Here is a 19,766-nt window from a genome sequence, read left to right as displayed (position 1 = left end):
ATTTGATCCCGAATCAGTGAGTTGATCTGAGACTGCAGCTCGACAACAGATTAACACATCTATAAGATAAAAAAAGTAAGATTAGCCACATAAAATCACTGTTTATAAAGCACATGTAAAAAATATTCATAACATGTAATGATGAACTCACAGAGCTGAAGCTGAATGATCCTCATGTTACTGCGTGATTAAAACAGTTGAATCTAATGAAACCTGGTTCCTCTCACACAACATCTTTTAAAATGAATCTACTGCAGCTCTGAAGCAGACAGGAAAAAACTTCTGCCACATCAATCAGAGACAGTCAAGTTTGCTCTGACCACATGCAGACTTTTTTCAACACCTAATACTCCACCAACATCATCAATCCATTAAGCAGTTTAAGCTCAGTTTTTGTGTTTATAACCACTGTATTTCATGTTATTTGATCATACATAGGCTACATACATACAGTACATACATACATAAATAATATACATATATGTTAGGTAATCCAGCCTCAATAACTATACTAATCACCATACCCCCTACCCAATAAATCAGACAGAGAACCAGTTTATTTCCCATACGGAATGATAATTATTATGATGGATAAAGCTCACGTGGGAGCATTCCAATGTTCACGCATTTCAAACTAAAACACTAATCTTATTATGACTGGGTTGGTTGTGTCTAAAACACAGAGGAGAACAGACAGTTTCTGCCGAGGGATCAAATGTTCACATGGTTAACCAGGTTCAGTTACATCTCGTTAGCAGATGACATATTCATTCATGTATTATTTTATTTACTTAACACACAAAACTGCTGATCTTTCAGTAAGTGTTCACTAATGTAACACCTACTAAAACATTTACATTTTCAGCCTCTTGAGGGCAGCAGGGAAAAACTGCAAACTGTGATGCTTACAGTGTTTGCTTTTTAAATAATGGCAAATAAAATACTCAAACAAAAACAGCAACAACAATTATAACTAATAGTCTGGTTTAAGCATATCTATAACTAAATATGGAATGGCTTACTCTTAACCCCAAATTAGATCTGTAGCCTACTAGCAAATGTACAACATCAAAGTTTATACTTTATATAGGCCTACTTATATATCAGAATAGGCCTCAAAACCATTTTGTCCATGTAGAAAAAAACAACACAAAATGGTCTGCTTTTTCACACATGATATATGAAACTGAATTAAAAATATTAACATTATCACAGTGTCATAGAATAGGTCATACTTAGTTTTATTACAAAGGGAAACCTGATCATATGCCTATAAACAAGCAAACTTTGAAAGACAAATTCAAAAAACAGTGAATTATAAGTTTCGTCAGGGCGTGAAGAAATATAGAGCTGAGTATCATCGGCATAACAGTGAAAACTAATGCCAAGCTTCCTAATGATATCTCCTAATGGTAGCATGTACAGAGTGAACAGCAGCGGTCCTAGTACTGAGCCTTGTGGTACACCATACTGAACTTGTGATCGATGAGACATCTCATCATTTACTGCTACAAACTGATAACGGTCAGATAAGTATGATTTAAACCATACTAATGCAATTCCACTAATGCCAACATAATTTTCGAGTCTATCTAAAAGAATGTTGTGGTCAATAGTATCAAATACAGCACTAAGATCGAGTAACACTATACAACCACGATCGGATGATAAGAGCAAATCATTTGTGACTCTAATGAGAGCTGTCTCAGTACTATCTAAAAACTAGTACCACAGTACAGTCTAAATCCTGATTGAAAATCCTTGCAGATATCATTTCTTTCTAAAAAGGAACATAGTTGTGAAGACACTGCTTTTTCTAATATCTTTGACAGAAAAGGTAGATTCGAGATCGGCCTGTAATTGACTAATTCTGTAGGATCAAGTTGTGTTTTTTTTTACAAGCGGTTTAATCATAGCCAGCTTAAAGGGGTGGTATAATGCCCTTTTCACAAGATGTAAAATATATCTATGATGTCCCCAGAGTGTGTGTGTGAAGTTTTAGCGCAAAATACCCCACAGATATTTTTATATAGCAAGTTAAAGTTGTCACTTTTTGAGGGTTTGCAAAAACGCACCGTTTTGTGCCTGGCCCTTTAAATGCAAATGAGCTGCTGCAGAGGGCGGGGTTTCAAGAGCTCATGTGTGTTAGCAGCTGCTATTACCTCACGCAGACACACTAAAATGACAGAAACTGTTCTGCATTTAATGTTAAAATAGAGTCTGACAAAGATGGAGAGACTCAAGAAGAAGTGACTACATAGAATGCAACAGGATGTCTCTGAATGGTTAGTTGATGAATTTATGTTGCTGATGTGGAGTTAACTATCTTCATTTAGGATATTCTGTCATGATCAATTTATTAATTGCTCATATATGAACTGTCGTGAGATGCGCAGAGTGACTTTCTATTGCATGTGAAAAGATGGATGCTAAAGTTTGAGCTGACTACAAATGTACTCTTATACAACAACTTTTCCTCTTCTCAACATGGACTGCGTGTTCCCGGGGGCGGGGTTTATGTAAATTCTAGGGTTAGTGATGTCACTAACCTGAGAGGAATGTCGTGTAGTCCCAACCAGCCATTTGTTGTAGTCCTTTTCTTTAAAAGCAAATATCTTCCTTTGCTTTGAACTTTGAGCGTTGTAACTTTGCAGATGTTGTTTATGCTCAAACAGCAACATTACACACTAACTAAAGTTAGAAAAGTGAAATCACACTCAACCAACCCTTTAAAAGTTTTTGGTACGTATCCTAATCACAAAGATGAATTAATGATATTAAGAAGAGGATCTATGACCTCTGGAAGCATCTCTTTCAGAAGCTTAGTCGGTATAGGGTCTAACATACATGTTGTTGATTTAACGAGTTTAACAAATTCTTCCTCTTCTATAGCAATGAATGAATCAATTTTTTTCCTCAGGGAGACTACAATGCTCTCCCTGATGCGATACTGTAGTAGATGGTTGCCAGCCTGGTCTCATTGTTAATACGTAGTACGTAATTTTCAAAGATAGAAAACGTACGTTTTGTACGTTTGGATAGATGCTGAAACGTATGATATGGACGTCTCTGCAACAATTAAACGTAACATTATTACGTTTTTACAGCAACAAAACGTTAAATATTTACAAATCTTTCATATCATTAAGATATCTGATATGAGATATACTTTATTGTCCCCGAAGGGAAATTTGTTTTGGACTCTGTCCATTCCATAGCTTTACAGAGACAACACAAAAAGACACTGTACAAAAAGAATAAACATTTCCTTAGCGCATCCTCTCCCAAACATTCTCTCGTTTCTCGCATGTACGTTTAAATAGGTACATGTATAGTAGTAGACACATTAACGCCTTCCATTGGCACTTATAAAACTTTAAAAACTGTTACTTAATTAAAAACTGGCATATTGCACACGAAAACACACAACTGATATATTGCACACTCTCCATATGGCCTACAAAATACAAAAGTGACATATTGCAATATATCCCATTACAATACACAACTAACATATTGCACTCTCCCTAAGGCCCATAAAATACACAACTGGCATACTACACACCCCATAGTACCCATAAATACACAACTGATATATTCCACAAGGCCTCTATAATACACAATTGGCATACTGCACACTCATACCCCTAAGATACACAACTTATGTATTGCACACTCTATCTGGCCTACAAAAATACACAATTGACATATCACACACCTCAACAACCAACATATTGCACACCCCAAAAGCCTACAGATTGCAAGAAGAACATATTACACACACCTACATACTAGAGTTAATGAGCTTAATAGACATAGGTAAAAAATAATTTTTATAACGGTTTAGCCTACATTTAGGAACTCTAAATCTTCTACCAGATGGTAAAAGCTGAAATTCTGGATGAAGGATGTGGGTCCGGTCAGAAACTATTTTTTGTGCCTGTCTGATAACCGACTGCTCATAGATTTTCTGGGGGGGGCAGATAGTTTTTGACCCCCATCTTCATAGCTGTCTTTACTTGACGAGCGATCTGTGATTTTGATTGTACTGTCAGGTTACCATACCAGCTTGTAATACCGTACTTTAAAATACTCTCTAATATTGCATGATAGAACAACAACATACATTTTTGTTCTACTCCATACAATCGAAGTCTCCGTAAGAAATGCATCCTCTGCTGGAGTCTGGAACAGACAGTGTTTACATGGTCCTTCCATGTATTATGTATAATTTATATATTATATGTATATATATTATCTGTATAATTGACCTTTTACCGTTTTATAGATAAATGGAAGATCCCTTAACCCTATTCCCAACCTAAACATAATGTTACCCATTTTATACTGAATATAAAAAGGATAAAACGTACAGAGATGTGTAGGGAAATGGCAATTTTATTAACAATCTAGCATTAAAAGATTTTTTTAGCAGCTAATCCTACTCCTGCCCCTAAACCTACCCATAACAATTTCTTAAAACTACATCTACAATTATGAAGAAAAACAACGTGTAGGCTAATCACAATAATTTATTTATTGCGAAAATGTCAAAACCGGTACCAAAAGTCGTTCACATGACGATGTGTTGCAGTCACAGTCCTCTCTTTCAGTATAATAGTTTTGAATGAGGTACAGAGCAGAATTTAAGTTGTTAATCCATGAAAATGTTAATCCGGCTTCGCTCTGTGTGAAGGCGCGCGCGCTTCTCCATTTCAAATGTAGTTTACCGACTGAAATACGGCATGTCGCAATCTGTGGCGAGAGCCAATGAGCGTTTGATATCACTGCCGTAAAACATGTCGTAACGCTTCTTGAGGGCGCAATTTTTTAATTTGTATTCATCACGAGCGCGGGATTTGACAGTTACAGACTGCGCTGCTGTGATAGCCTGTGAAATGGAGATGAAGATCATTCACTGGATAAAGGGCTGAGTTTGGATCTCTTTCTTGCAAACGTGTGGATTCTAAAGATTTGGATTAAATATCAAGCTAATAAAATTGATGTCTTTTGTGAATTTATGTTGGGTTTTGGTGTATTATTGTTCTATTGGAGAAAACGCATTTTGTGTGTCACTGTAAATAAACTAAATATTACAAAATGGTTTAACGATTAAATAAGGTATTTTTAAGGTTTTAAAGTGTATTATTGTTTAACTGCATGTAGGCTAATCCTCCGAAACGAGTTTGCAGCAGAAGGCACGAACAGAGCGAAATGCTATTAGCCTATTTCTTGAGTAAACTACATAAATGCGACTTAAAAACGTAATTGATAAGACATTTGAATGCAATAGTCAAAACATTAATGCCACGATTTTAATATGCATAAATAAGAATACGTACAAATACGTCGGTAGCCTAGAGTTACCGTAAATAATTTACGTTTTTGTGCTGTTAATACGTAAATATTTTACGTTTTAGTGCTGTAAATACGTCAGTATTATACGTTTCTGTGTGTATAAAACGTAAGTAAATGTACGTATGGTAGAATTACACTTTACGTAAAAATACACACGTATTCTCATGAGATCACGTTGCAGTTGCATAGTTATAATTTTCTCCGTGATATTATCAATCTTATAATTGAAGAAGTTCATAAAGTCATTACTGCTGTGCTGCATGGAAACTTCTGGGCTTGAAGCTTTATTTTTCGTTAGTTTAGCCACTGTTTCAAATAAATATCTGGGTTTTGTTTATTTTCTTCTAATAGGGTTGAAAAATAATCAGACCTAGCAGCTTTTAAGGCCTCTCTGTATGCAATCGAGCTCTCTTTCCATGAAATGTGAAATACCTCTAGTTTTGTTTTCTTCAAGTTTGCGCTTTCCATTTGTCAAAACGATCCACCGTTCACAATGATCCGTAAAAACGACTAAAACGCTGTACCATGCTGCCAGGCCAGTAGGTGGCAATGTCACTTTGTAAAGAAACACTAAATGCATATAGAATGAACACATAATATGCATGTGCATGACATCACCATTTTTACAAATTTGCGTTTTTGTAGTTTAAACGGAGATGATAACGATATCGTTTTCAAAAACTTGACTTTAAAACCCGTTTTCAAAAGTTTGCCTTTTCAGGCCCACAAAACGCAGTTGTCGTGTAAATTAACGGCCAAAACACATAAAATGTTTTACGTTTTTAGTTGAAAACAGAGTCGTGTAAATGACCCCTCAGTTTATCTGAAGGTCTCATAGGGTACATACAACAATGTACTAAAAAACGGATTTTGTCAAACCGGCAATTTGTCCATTGTCAAAACGATCCCCGTTCACACGGATTCATGCTAGGCCAGTAGATGGCAATGTGACTGATTTCACTCAAGATGAAAATATGTTTTAGTTGAAAATGGTGTCGTGCAAACGGCCCGAGTATGTAACTGGAAGCTCTGCATTCTTGTCATGCTCTAACAGTGACAAACTGAATTCAAGACATGACAGGAATGTGTGAGACATAATTCAGAAAATAATCCTTTAAATAACTTTAGTAAAACCATGTTCAAATAGTTTCTTCCTCACTGATCAATTCTTGTTCAGTTATTGATAAACACTGGGCTTCAATATTTATATTATGTTATTATAAAAGATAAAGATCTGCAAATCATAAAGATCATAATGCACTGGCCCATTGACCCGATCATCCGGTTTTATTGACTGTAATCAGTTTAACTCTCCTCCCATTACATAAAAGTTCCTTTAAGACTATATAATTTATATAAAAGTCTTTGCATTACATTGTCAGAGAAAATTACACTTTTTTTGCGCAGTCTGTAGGGATGAAAACAAGAGAATGAGTTCAGATTATATGACAACAAAAAATCACAATAAAGGTAATTTCTTGTAAAAGTCAACTATTCATTAATTCATTCAGGAAAGAGCAACTACTATTTTTCTGTTCTATCAGCAGCATCCAGTGCTCTTAAACATTTGAAAGGCAAATGACAAAAAAAAAACTCTGCAAATGAATGCTAAGTTCACTCTTTTGGTTTCGCTGGAGGTCATTGAGGAGGCTAAAACTGGAATCTCCTGTTGTGCGTTTTTAGTAATAATAAACTGAAGTCATGACGACAGTGTGTTTGACACATAAATCACGGAAGTTTCACTTGAAGAGCAGAATGGAATTGTCAATGAAAGAAAGCTTCTCACACTCACGTAAGTTTGATTACATTTATTTATTTCAATCATTGCTGTTGATTTCAACTATAGCAAAAAAAAAAAAAAAAAAAAAAACACACACACAAGGTAACAATTATAAAAACCAAGAATATTATTTTGATACTTTAAAGAACATAATTATACCAACATAAATAGAAGTAACTGAACAAGCAAGGGGAGAGTCTCAGCTTTAGAAAGCTTATACGTTTACCCTTGAGAAACAAGATTCTACAGTACGAAACCAAAGATTTAGTTTTTCCATAATAAAAAAACATGTACTCTTATTCTTAGCAATAACAATTGAAAAGTTACTTTATTCTTCACTGGGAGGATTTCTGTGTCGGACATAAGACAAGTTGGTCTTATAAAAAAAATTAACTGTAAAAGCGTGTCTGAATTGCTTTGATGAAATTGGACCAACACCAAAATTATTCTTTGGCAAGAAAAAGAAATTAAGAATGAAAAGCTTAAAAAAAAAAGGAAACAATAATAATAATTAAAAAAAATAAAGTAAAGCTCTATTTTGAAATCAGACCCAAGTAATAAACAACATCCAACATTATTCTGATATTATTAAGGGACCTCTTATAGCATCTTACATTCTTACAAGACACTAAACTAAGGCTTACATTAAAGTAATTAAGGCATTAGGTTTGTGAACAACATAATAAGGCAACTTAATTAAATAAGTGCAGGGGAGGGAAAAAACTGTCATAGTTTCTTCTATAAAAACTTGCAAAAGGAAAAGATTTTAAACAAGTAAAAAAATAAACTGTCCACACACACACACACACACACACACACATATATATATATAAAAATCACATTTGGTAAATGTTTTAATTTTAACATGCATTATATAATTTATAATAAATACATTTAATATTGACCACCAAAACACTAAGTACACTTGTTCAGAATTAAGGCAGTAACATTGACAGACTCATTGGTCCTTTACCTGAAACCTACTGTTTCAGTGTTTGATTCAGCAAGAAAAACCCAGTGTATAAGGCAATAATGTAACAGCTCAAAGCAGAGTCACAAGCACCAGAAAGACCCCGTGACAGCTGGAAAATACAGTGAGAATGTGAAAATTGAAACTTTTAGGACTGACGTGTCATTTAAATCACTATTTTTTGTATTCAGTCCTGACAGGGGAGAATGAGAGAGCTTGTTGTTTTTTTCTTCTAAGGTAAAATACAATTAAACAGCTTATAGTCAGTATACTTATTGTTAGTACAATTAATAGAATGAAAAACCATTTAAATGATGTATCCACACTGTCCGATCCAGTTTCATCTTCTGGGTTTTCTTGTTCAGTGGATTTACTTTCTTTTCCTGCTGTTGATTCTGAAACAAACAAAATACACCACTTTGATAAAGGGCAAGAGTTTTATCTGTAACTAGTGAACTTGAACTTTTTTTTTTAAATTAACAACTTCTGTCATTAATAGGCAACTATGCAGGACAAATGAGTAGAACTGCATTAACACTTCAGATACTATGAACTAATATGGAAACAAACTTAACTAATCAGTAAGTAACAGCAAATTTAGGACTGAGATACTTTCTTATTAGGTTCTAAATAATAACTGAATGAGATTAGCCTCAATATCAACTAACCATGAGAAACTAAAAAGAATTTCCAATTAATGCTAATCACAACATTATCGTGTCTAAGACAAAATAAATAGTCTTTTTTACTTTGAATATAGTCATAAAATACACCGCTAATTACTCAAGTGTTAACTAGTGACACCTACCTACCAACACCTAGTTACCTACCAACTACTAGTGATCAGGGGCCGTATTCACAAAGAATTTTAAGGCTAAAAGTAGCTCCTAACTGGCGAATTTAGGAGCAACTCCTAAAAATAATGGGCGTGTCACTCGTAACTTTATGACTCCTAATTTTTTTGACTAAGAGTAATTCACGAAGCATTTTAGCCCTAAAAGTAGCACCTAAGCCTGGGACAGCTTAAAAGAAGTCGAGAGGACTCCTAACTCACTAAGACCTGTTCACAAACCGCTTTTTGTGGCATTTCACGTTGCGATGTTGTGAAATGCGTATGCGGCGGCTACAGGAGCTTCCAATTGCGAGGGAACAATTCTGCATTGTAGGCATAACTAGGGATGCAATAACGCCACCAACAACCAAAACTAGGCTACTCATTGCATGTAAACTAATTGTAACGTTTCATTGTGAATCAAATTAAAATGTTCTTCTCTTTGCAAACGTAGGCAGAGGCATATAGTGACAGATTAATTCAATAATGTTGCAAAGATATTGCATCAATCCATATGTTTCATTAGGCTACTAGGCTATTTGTTTTGCCTTACTCTTTATTCATTTAGGCTATTTATTCAGTTATTCATCATCTTCCGTCCTTCGCACTACTTGTGTAACGCACGCATTCTCCGACCTGTCACCTGTCACTCATCATCGTAGGGGAGGGGTTTGAATCATTCCCGCGTTACAATCATCAGCCAATCAAGGTGGTCACTTCAGTCAAGCTCGTGCATGAGTAATAACGTCATCCATGGCAACGAAGACTCACTCTTAGTTTAGGAGTTGTCATTTTTTTTTACTAAGAGTAGGTCTGAAAGGCGTTGTGAATAACTTCTAAGAGAAAACTCCTAGCTAAAATCTTTTAGTGCGATTTAGGAGTACTCCTAGTGGTAAGATAAAATGCTTTGTGAATACGGCCCCTGGACCATTATTTTAAAGTGAAAATTACTATTTTATGACTATATTCAGAGTAAAAAAGGCGATTAATTACGAATTAGGCCGTGTACACTTGGTATTAAAGGGATAGTTCACCCAAAAATGAAAATTAGCCCATGATTTACTCACCCTCATGTCACCCTCAGTGTAAATGACTTTCTTCTTTCAGACGAATACAATCTGAGTTATATTAAATAAAATATCCTGGCTCTTCCAAGCTTTATAATGGCAGTGAATGGCCGTTTCTGTTTTAAAGTCCATAAAAATGCATCCATCCATGATAAAAGTGCTCCACACGGCTCTGAAGTGAAGCGATGTGTTTGTGTAAGAAATGTTTTCCTATTTAACACGTTACAAAGTAAAATTCTAGCTTCCGGCCAAACTCAGTCTACTTACGAAACTTGTGATGTCAGAAGTAGTGTAGTGCGTCATGACCTAGCGTAAATATCAGCAGTTCGTCGCATTACTCGCATAAGTTGCGCTTTACAATTAAGTCCAGTCCGAATGTTCGTTTGGCCGGAAGCTAGTTATTTTACTTTATAAAGTTTTAAATATGAATATTTTTCCACAAACGCATCGCTTGCTTCAGAAGGCCTTTACTAACCCCCGGGATCTCTTTTATGATGGATAGATGCACTTTTATGGACTTCATTATAAAGCTTGGAAGAGCCAGGAATTTTTTACACCTAGGATGGCTTGTGGGTGAGTAAATCATGGGCTAATTTTCATTTCTGTCAGGACCACTACAATCAAATACGATTGACAATTAGAATAGTTTGGATTGGCGGTATGGTTCTGTTCTGGGCGAGAATTCCCTGCGCATCCAAGAAGCCTAGCATGGATAAGAGCAGGGAGAGCAGCAATAACCCCCCTTGGGGTAAACAGAACAGAACCAACATTAATTTTTGCAAATATATTTAATTCAAGATTTTAAAGTACAACATAATTCGAGAAGTTATTCTGATTCAAGGGGAATCAGAATGCCAAATCCTGACTGACGAGAGGAGGAGCTGGGGATGGAGGAGGCTAATTAGCTCCTGAGAAATGCGATAGCTGCTGATAATACTGAAGGAGCTTATACATGTACAGTGATGGGCGTCGTATTCCTATAGGTAGATGTGGATCAGCTGATGCGAGCTTGACTAATGTGACCTGCCAGAACTAACGCTATGCTTGATTTTTGGGTGAACTATCCCTATAAGGTGCGTTTAGGTTGATAGTAGTAGTAGACAAGGGAGACAGATACCCGTTTACACCTGGTGTTTTAATACGTCTCTTTTGTCCACTTTCAACCACTTCTGTCCTGATTTATGGGGAGGGTCTATGTTTGGGTAAATGTATGGGCTTTTTCAGATCTTTCGATCTACTGGACGAAATAAGCTTGCGCAATTTACATATGAACGTGAAGGGAGACAATGGTAAAACATATAGAGAGCTTTCGTTTCTGCTGACAGCCACAAGAACAGCCGAACACTGTGAGTGACATCAGGGAATGGCAAGAGAACATTTTTTGCTTGGTACGTTTTTCATCTTCAAACTAAACGTGGGTCTTCAGACAACAAAGTTTACAAAGTCCCCCTGTGGTGAAAATCAAGTTTTTAATGTTGTTTATATGTCTATGAGGTGTTTTTAATATGCTTTGAGACAAACCATGTGCAAATTCATAAGTCAACACCATTGCTGAGTATTTTCTCCTTAAAACTGCAGTGAATCAAAGACAGTCTCAAAAACACAGTTTGAAATCGGCGGTTTCTGACGTCACAAACGACCTTGTAACCAATCACGTCAATGTACCGGCGGGCTTTAGCATATCATTTACTGCTGTGAATCAGGGGAGTCTCAAGAGAAGCCACGTTGTCCTGGTGTATTGCTAAATGTACCAGAATTTTCATATCAACAGAACAGAGTGAATTGTGTGTATATTACGATGACATGATAAACTATATATGTCTCCATTGACGTTCTCAGTTGTTCAAAGCGTTTCTAAGGAGACTGATTGTTAGAAGGCAGCTGTCTGACTCTGAGGTGGCAAACCGGTTTGTGTAACATTAGTAACACATTATTAGCTGTTTGATAACATAGTCAAGCAAAAGGTTGATCATATTAATTACCGCTATGTGTCCGATGTTGTAGAAAACAATACATAAAGCGCATTACCATTCTGATACATTGACTTGTAGACAAGCCTGTATAATTGACTATTCCACTTCAAATGACGTCCAGCGATCTGAGCTGGCGCGAGTGAGTGGAGGCGGGGCTTATTTGCATATTCATGGTTCCACATATACTAAATGAAGCAAGGGTGTAGGGTTACATTCAAGTTATTGATCAAAGATTAGTTTTAAGGGATAAAATTATTGTCTACAGGGGGACTTTAAATCCCGTCTGTCAAGCACGCTTCACGTAATGTTTACTCATTAGGTCAGTAGGGGGAGAGCAGGCTTTAAGTAATTCTTATAGTTCATTATGGATAGTTGATAGTTATTATTGAGGCTCACCTCATTCAATAATTATTAATTATCAGTGAAAAAAAGAAGTATCTCAGTCCTAAATTTGCTTTTACTTACTGATTAGTTAAGCTTGTTTTCATATTAGTTCATAGTATCTGAAGTGTTTGATAAGAATTTGTCCTGCATTACTTCCTGCATAGTTTCCTATTTATGACAGAGCATTATTTTAAAGTGCTACCAACTTCATACATGAATCAAGCATTTTTACACACCGGTGATGATCAGCTGTACAGTCGGAAGTTCATCTGAGTGTGAGATGAGGCAGCTGAACTCTCCTGCATCAGTGTAAGTGAGATTGATGAGTCTGATGGAGAAGTTTCCTCTCTCATACTCATCAGGCAAACTTTCGGCTCTGTTCTTGTAACGAGGGTCCTGTAACTCTAGTGAATCTTCACCCTTGACTATATCATACACATTCTCGCTGCCATTGTGTCTCCAATGTACATCAGTGTCTTGAAGTTCAAGATCATGTTCAGTGTAAGAACACGGCAGGAGAACAGAACCACCAATAACAGCCTCTACTGTTTCCTGCAGAGACACTGAAACAACACAAACTGTCAAACACACAGTCTGTGTGAATTTATCTTTCTGATGTGTCGTTCAGATGCTCACCTTTGTTTATCAGCACCGCAAACACACAGATGAAGCCGCAACTGCAGAAACAGAAAAAAACAAGCTCCTTTAACTTCTTTAATCTCAACCAGTACAGCATGATCAACAAATTCTGTCCGACTTGCTGTGATGTCATGCTAACATGTGCTAAAACTAACAGCCAGTCAGGCGGATGGGCAAACTAAAAGCATTATGACTTGTTTTTTTGGAGCGAGGGCAGGAGATCCTGTCAATCCACATGAGATCAACCAATAGCAAACTGTAATGATCCTCTCTATTTGCGATGGACAAAATCAAGTCCCGCCCTACTTTTTTTCTTGTTATAGAAGCGGTTTCACTCGCAAAAGTCTAACGCAACAGAGACTGTTTGTGTAATTTTATAATTAGATATTAGTGTAATTTAGATGAATCTCTCTATAACTGTGATTCAGGTTAAAGTTGGCATGATACGGAAGTTGTGATAGTGTTTTCTTCCCTATTGTTAAGTATATTTGAGTGAAACAGCTTCTCGAACAAGAAAAAAACTTAGGGAGGGAGGGACTTGATTTTTTTTGGTTCTGGTTGTCCCGCCCTCATGTCATTAAACACGTCATCAGAGAAGAGAAGAGATGTGGATGCAAAAGAGAGAGGACATTATTTAGATTAAAGATTACGAGACACATGACTAAAATAAATATTGATGAGCACGGATAAATCATATATATATATATATAATTTTGATTTCATGGTGCCTTCATGTGGATCGAGGTCACTGTTCAACTAAACTGTCAAACTGCATCAAATTTACAAATAAATTAGTATTTCCATGTATTTCCCTTAATATTTTATATTGGATGTTGCATCTTCATCCTGTAAATGATTGAACAATGAATAATTTAATCGCTATATGAGTTAGCACTAAACATTCTTAAGAGAGCATCTTTACCCATATTACCATACTGGTGAAAACTTGAATATCTTAAATGCACTGTAAGATAAGGCATTATCAAAGACTTTCAAATAAACCTGCACGCATGTACCGGGACGCAAAAGATTGAAATTCTAAATACTAATGCTAACTGCTAATGACCGCGGCAGAATAATAGTTGCAGACATTTTCCTGCAGATGAACCCGTTAATCATTAATTAATCAATCCATGTTTAATGCATTAATAACGTACAAAGGGTTTTCCTGTTGATTCTATCTTAAAACAGCAAATGAGGAACAAAACAAACCAGGCCAAATGTAAACAACACGCGCACATAACCATCAGGACTTCTTGTACGAATTGCGTTTGTATTTTGTAAATACAGATTTCCTTAAAAAATCATAAACATACCTGATGACCATGGTGACCCGGTATAATACATATATATATACACTAATATTACTGAAATACTAATCTTCTCAAAAACAGATCTGGGAAAATGAGACCCCGATCTCTTCTTCGTACGGTATATAAATTTACTGCCGGGTTGCAAACTAAAATGAATAGCGAGCGAGCGACGCCTGCTGTGTTGGAGTGTGGCGAAGATGCAACATTTTAAAAAAAGAAAAGAAAAATATTTTTGTCCTTAATTGCATGCGCACAAAATAAAATAATGATTTCTAGATTAGTGTTTATTACGTAAAAATTAAAGATGGAAAGAAAAAATGTCAATGTAAATTATTAATAATGTTTCTCCCGCACTTTCGAAAGCGATGTATCTGGAACTATAATAGGCCTACATGACTTAAAACTGAAATGGTCATTGCTGAACACCTGTCCCAACTTGGTGACGGTCAAGGTTGTTCCCCTTTTGCCTCTTTAAAAAGTCTACCCGTTCTCCCTCGGGTCACTATACTGTCAGAAAAAGGGTCCAGTGACGTGGTATCGCATTGCTTTCAATGAGAAAACCTTCAAACCTCCACTGAGGCAAAGGGCAAAGGAATTTTGTCTTCATGTAATTATTTTGGGGTATAATTTTTTCGTCATGACATATGTTGGGGTACGGTGACTGGGAAAGGACATTTTTAGTTTTAGTTTAATCAGCTCTATAGTTACCAAGCTCGTGAATCAGTAGGCTATAATGTGTAGCTACACGAATCCAGGCACTGGTAAGGACCGAAAAAATTACATTCTCTATAGCATGAGAGTGTGTAGTATGAATGTAACCTGGACGTACAACATTCACCATGTTGTCATTATCATGTGACCTACCAGCGTTAGTAGCGTCGCTTCACTGCCATTCATGAATCCTCTTATGGGATAGTAAAGTGTCCATCGAATGCACACTTCAGAATCTCACAGAACATTGCGTGCATTATATTTACTGAGTTGGCTTGTGCGTTTAATTTTTTTGGTGCTTCAGGAATGTGACGTGGTCACGTCACACACAGCACTAACAACGACTCATGCATGGTACAACAGGAAAGCAGTTTATTTTTACTTTGAAACACACACAAACATCTGATACATTTGACAAATGTTTCCTTTGCATCCTCCTCTCCTGAACCGTAATGCATGTTCTGCCTCCAGCATCTTTGGCAAACAGAGAGCCCAGCATTTTTTGACATGGTCAATTGGCTGTGGTTCAACAGGCCTCCTCTTCTTAGTTTGAATGCTCATCTCATCATCATCACTGGACATCTTGTGAACCTGTTGACCTCGACCACCCTATGCTTGAGCATCATTTCAACTATAGCAGCAGCTTAAAGTCAACATACTGCAGTTTCTCCTTCTCTGGAGATCTGATGGTCTTTGCTCGTGATCCAGCTGTTTGTGGCAGCCAGGTCAAAGAAATGCAGGACCGAATGGATGGTTCATTTTCTTGATATCGGGTACAAGCTGATCAAGTCAAATCCACCTGTTTTTGTTGTAGCTCAGCCACAACAAGAAGTCTAGGCACAGTAACATGGCGCTTCTCTTTCACTGACCATCTCAGGATTTATCCCATGGACAGTGGAGCTCATCAGAACTGCCTCATTGTCCAGCCACTTTGTCAATCTCTGATAGTTTTCTGACAACCACACAATGCAGGGAGCCTGTTTCTAATAATGGTCCCTGTTCCCAGGAAAGCAATTGCTTTCAGTTAATTTCCATAGCTCTCAGCAGCGGAAATCATCATAGATGACGTAAACTTCTATGGTAAAAGACAGCAAATGTTTTTATTTTAGTTTCATTTTTTTTCCATTTGTTTTTGACACCCTTGCGTCAGTAAACGCATCATCAGAGAACAGATGTCGCTGCAAGAGGTATAGGACGTTATTTTGATTAAAGATTATGAGAGCACATACATTTTTGGATTATAGGGTAACTTTAACCAATTTCATAGTACAACAAAAATATGTTTCACCTGTATGTGTTTGCTGATACCTCACCTCCCTCATTGTGCACACTCACACATTGAGTCAGCATAAGGACTCGCCTACTTACCTGTATGGACTTACCTGTGTGATCATTAATATTTTTATGCTCCACACTCATCTATCTTTAGTTCTAAACCTGTTCATCATTCACATCTCTATTGATCATCTGTATCTTTACCTCATTCTGCACTAGCAAAACAAGGACTGTTTATCCTTCAATTAAGTCAAGCTATCCATCCTACGCTCAATATACTCGCTTGCTTGCTGTGTTTACATCGCATACACTACACACCTATCGGGAGGAGCATGGCTAGCCTGGTTGTGCTCGAGCGCCACCACTGGCTGAACCTCACCGAGATAAAGGATGCGGACAGAACCTTGACGCCCCCTTCGGCCCGGCGGTGAAGGGATTTCCTCAGCCAGCGAAACCGGCGAAGCAGGTCTCTCAGCCCCGTCCTGCAGCTGATACACGCCGACCCAGTGTTGTGTTAGGGCCCCATCTACCAGGCGCCTCTATGCTCTGAAGTGGTCAGTGTTCTCCAGCTGGTGCTCGGACAAACTCTTTGAACCAGGGTCATACGAAGTATCAGTGGTACTCTCCTTCCTACAAGAGTTGTTGGACGCGGGCCATTCCCCGTCCATGTTCAAAGTATATGTGGCAGCCATTGCAGCTCATCATGCTCCGGTGGCTGGCCAATCACTAGGAAGAAACGACTTGGTGGTACGGTTTCTAAAAGGAGCCAGGAGGATGAACCCCTCCAGACCTCCGTCTGTGCCGTCATGGGACCTCTCCATGGTCCTTGGGGCCCTGAAGAGACCACCATTTGAACCGCTCCAGTCGGTTGATCTTAAACCTCTCTCGCTAAAGACTGCTCTCCTGCTGGCACTGGCATCTATCAAGCGAGTGGGGGATCTGCAGGCGCTCTCTGTGAGCCCCTCCTGTTTGGAGTTTGGATTTGGTGACTCTAAAGTCACCCTCAAACCCAGACATGGCTATGTACCCAAAGTGCTCTCAACGCCGTTTAGAGCACAGGTTATCACATTATTAGCACTTCCCCCTTCTGCAGAGGATGGGGAGGCTAATTTGCTCTGCCCTGTCAGAGCGAAAAGAATCTATCTGGAGTGTTCTGCGTCTTTTAGACTATCAGAACAGCTCTTTGTCTGCTTCGGTGGCCGATCCAAGGGATCTCCAGTCACGAAGCAAAGACTGTCCAGATGGATAGTGGATGCCATATCTCTGGCGTACACCTCAGTAGGTCAGGTTTGCCCTATAGGTATTAGAGCCCATTCGACTAGAGGCATGGCTTCGTCATGGGCTTGGTCCTCTGGGTTTCCTATTCAGGACATTTGTGCGGCGGCCGGCTGGTCCTCGCCTTCCACATTTATGAGATCCTATAACATGGAGGTGCCTTCCCTGCAGGCGAAGGTCCTTTCAGTATGATTAAGACCCGACGGTGTCTGGTCTCATCTATGTGTCATGTCACTGTTCATAAGCACATTATCCATTATTATTATAAAACCCGCCTTTGGCTGGTTCTGATATCCCCTGTACTTAATAGACCCGATGGTGTCCGGTCTTATTGGTATATTATGTTGGGTTTGAGCTTACTGACATTATATATATTATTCGGTCTTTTCCAATATATATACTTTGGATTCTGGCTTGTTTCTGTGAGCTCAGGAGTCCTGAGCTGTAGTAGGCAACCAGTTACTTATAGTGCGGCGTTTTACATGGCGTCCCCACTGCTTATAGCTATGCAATACGAAGTGACCGTTCCCGAAAGGGAACGTACTCGGTTACTATAGTAACCTCGGTTCCCTGAGAGTAAGGGAACGAGTATTGCGTAGCCGGCCGCACTATAGTAACGTGGCAAAGTTGTCGCTTCAGTTGATTTAAACCTGCTATAATGGCGAATTCGGGCTCGAATATAGACTTGCCACGCCCTATTTTGGCACCTACTTTGACGCCATTGGATGTGCACTTGCCGCAGCACAGCAATGAGTGAGCCAGACACTCACTGTGCTAGCTGTGCAGCTGCAAATGCGTTTTACATTTTAGGCTTCAGTATTATCGAGGAAAAGGAGTTTCCCTCCACTACGTATAGCTACGCAATACTCGTTCCCTTACTCTCTGGGAACCGAGGTTACGATAGTAACCGAGTACAAACTTACCACAGAACTGTAAAGTGTCGTTTCGCATTTTGTATATTTTCTTTATGATTATTCTGGCTCCATTCACACCGTATCCAATTGTTTTTCAGATCTTATAGGAATGACCGACTGACACTGTCACGTTGCAAACAATGATGGTCAACACAACATAATGTGGATGAGAGTAGATGGAAACAGTGGGTGGAGCCTGACCGCATCTCCTGAGTTCATTTCCTGAGTTTTCCACAGAAACACAGAAGAGGGAACGAAAGGATGATTGTCACTTTAAGGCAAAACTAAACTGTGGCAAAGGCAAAAAGTAAATTACCTCAAGGTAAGTCAAGAGTTCTCAGAGTTTTATGCTGTTTATGCTGGCGATAAACTTTTTTTGAAGGAAAATTCATGTTTTAGAAGCTGTGTTTTAAGATTCTTTTTTTCTTAGCTTGAAGCAAATATTAGTAAACATATTCAAGGTAATGTTTTATTTGCAAGAACTGTAACTGGAGTATGTTTAAAGTCTACTTAAGCATTTTCAGATGACAAAAGTCAACTTCTGACTCAGGAGTCAAGATAATATTGAAGTAAATTTGAGATTAATAAACATGACTGCTGCGCATGTCTGATTATTTCACCTTACTGTTGACGTCACTTACTGTACATCTGATGACATCTATAGAACACATCTGTGCAGAAATGGAAAAGTCTACAATACTTTCTCCCTAATTCTATATTAATGTGTTATATATTAATACACTAATAATATAAGGCATTATGATGAACAGGTATGTTTTATGATTTCCGAATGAAACCTGGGCCTGATGGCCTGCTGTTGTTTCCATGCTCATATTTGCATTTGGTCTGGTTTGTTTATTTTGATTTATTTGAGCTAACAGGGAAAACTTTTGGATGTTATTAATAGAGTTTTATGTAAATGATTTACATTTACATTCACGGTTGGCCTTCTCATCGTTTTTACTAAAGAGGCCTGACACCACTGTGTCAGAAAACTTCACCAGTTTGTTAGAACTGTGTTTAGCCATACAGTTGTTGGTATGGACTAAAGCAGGGGACTGAGGACAGAGCCCTGAGGGGCTCCAATGTTGAGGGTGAGTGTAGAGGAGGTGTAATTTCCCATTTTAATCACTTGGGGGCGTCCTGTCAAAAAATCCAGGAATTCATAGCCCTAGATTTTGAAGCTTTTGCAGAGGTGTAATGGGACAACAGTGTTAAAAGCAGAGCTATAATCCACAAAAAGCAATCACACATAATTCCCCTTTCTCTGATCCA

The 19,766-nt window shown here is 37.9% G+C and overlaps 1 protein-coding gene and 1 long non-coding RNA gene across 3 annotated transcripts in view; one reads left to right on the top strand and one right to left on the bottom strand.

The window, feature by feature from the left end:
- Positions 1–19,766, top strand: part of LOC307169592 (sodium channel regulatory subunit beta-4-like) — a gene marked incomplete at its 5' end in the record, with an annotated part of 199,970 nt that overhangs the window by 29,092 nt on the left and 151,112 nt on the right. The window lies entirely within an intron of this gene.
- LOC307169412 overlaps positions 1–19,766 on the bottom strand; it is a 62,789-nt gene that overhangs the window by 1,129 nt on the left and 41,894 nt on the right. The window lies entirely within an intron of this gene.

This window comes from Squalius cephalus (assembly GCF_949319135.1).
Source record: "Squalius cephalus genome assembly, chromosome: 13".
Lineage (NCBI taxonomy): Eukaryota > Metazoa > Chordata > Actinopteri > Cypriniformes > Leuciscidae > Squalius > Squalius cephalus.
This window is presented reverse-complemented; position numbering and strand designations above follow the sequence as displayed.